This window comes from Echinops telfairi, unplaced genomic scaffold (genome assembly GCF_000313985.2).
Source record: "Echinops telfairi isolate 266 unplaced genomic scaffold, ASM31398v2 ScPeMD7_7458;HRSCAF=8496, whole genome shotgun sequence".
Taxonomy (NCBI): Eukaryota; Metazoa; Chordata; class Mammalia; order Afrosoricida; family Tenrecidae; genus Echinops; species Echinops telfairi.
The window spans coordinates 24,081,101-24,082,856 of record NW_022111358.1 but is presented as its reverse complement, the minus strand read 5'-3'; positions in this window follow the sequence as shown (position 1 = coordinate 24,082,856).

Here is a 1,756-nt window from a genome sequence, read left to right as displayed (position 1 = left end):
CGGCTCGCTGGCCTCGGCTCCACAGCGAACCACACACAGCACGCCCGGCCCCCGCGGCTGCCGCTTATCTGCCTTACGGGGCGGAGACCGGCCCCCGCAGCCCAGGTTCTTATTGGTCTGCGGAGCATCCAGAACTCCCTCCCGACCAATTCGCAACTTTCTTTTCCTTTTCCGAAGATTGATTGGTCAATGGGCGTGGCGATTCCACCTAAGACTCCACCCCCACTCCGCCCCCGGCCTTCTTCCCGAAGTCCTTGGGAACATAGATTGGTCCTTCGGAAAGTAGGCGGGTCTTCCGAAGCCGCCAATGAGAAAACGAAGAAAAGGGGAGCGTCACACCAAGCCCCAGGTAGTATGTAAATATGCCACGTGACGTTAGGCTGAGTTGGGGGGGCGGGGCCGGGTGTAGGTTGGAGTCGGCACTGGTGAAATCATTATGGGGGCTGGGGAAGGTGTCAAACTTCCAGCAGTTGGGCGCCAGCAGCACAGAGAGAGCGTTAATTTCTGAAAGCATAGCATTCTTTTCATCTAAAAACATTAGTTTTGAATCCTCATAGAATATCAATGTTGCTTGCAACCGCCAAATTAGTCTGCAGATTAATGGCAAGTTTGCATCTTATTTGCATATGGTTTGCATAACAGTCATGCACTTAATGGCTCCTGGGCTCTTGTGACACCTACATTTGTCTTTCTTCACGTTTCCAGGTCCCTACTTGGTTTTAGTCCAACTTAGGGGGAAAAAAGAAACAGCTGCTAGCCTGCAAATTAACTCGGGACTGAAAAGGCGCAGGGAATTTCCCTTCACAGTCGTGCTTTCCACGTCTCCAGCTCAGCAGAGTGGAAGGAACAAAGTGACTGAAGAAAGGGCCCGAGTTGGTACAGTGACTCCATGAGGAAACCGAAGTCTTCCCAGCTGAATGCTCTCTGATCTATGTCAAAATGACACTGAATCACCCCCCCAAAAGTTGTGAAAGTCACATGCTATGGAGTAACTTTGAAGGCACGAGTACAGAACATTGCTTCTAGGATATTCTTAGAATTATGCTTGCTATTTATCAACCATTGTGCTCTATATACATGAAAAAGAAAAAAAAAAAGCAAAGGCAATCAGCCCTGAATTGCCTGTTAAGGGACCACTCAAATAATTGAATAATTCCCTTCAGGTTAACATTTCGCTATGAATTCTATTTTTAAGCTTGTAACAGATCTTTCTACTTCTGTTTTTGCTCGGTTTAATGTTAAAATTAAGGGATTCCCTAAGGGCAGAGAAGAGGAGGTGATCTGGGAGCATGCTGGCAAGGTGAGGTCATTCTGGGATTAAATACTCAGAGCAGATAATGCACAAAGTGGAAATTCAAGAGTTGGCTGGATATTGCAATCAGCCTAGAGACACAGAGTGAAGGGAAGCGGTGGGACCTCCTGAAGAAAGGTGTCTGCAGAGCGCACAGTGCCTGTTTGGAGGGTTTCATTCAAGATCTGGCATTCTGAATCTCTTTTAAGTGACTGAGAAAATGCTGAACTACTTTTCCATTAGGGGACAGGCAGAGGAATGAAAAAAACTGATGAAATACAAAAACTCACTTTGTATAAACTCAGTTCTCATACACCACCCACCAAAAAAAACCACTGCTGCAGAATCATAGAAATCTTTATTAAATATATATATAAAACAATTGTTTCTCAACGTAGCTATCCCATCTAGGTCTATATACTTTTGAAGGCAGTGTTTCCATCTCTCTAACCCTTTTCTGAAGAA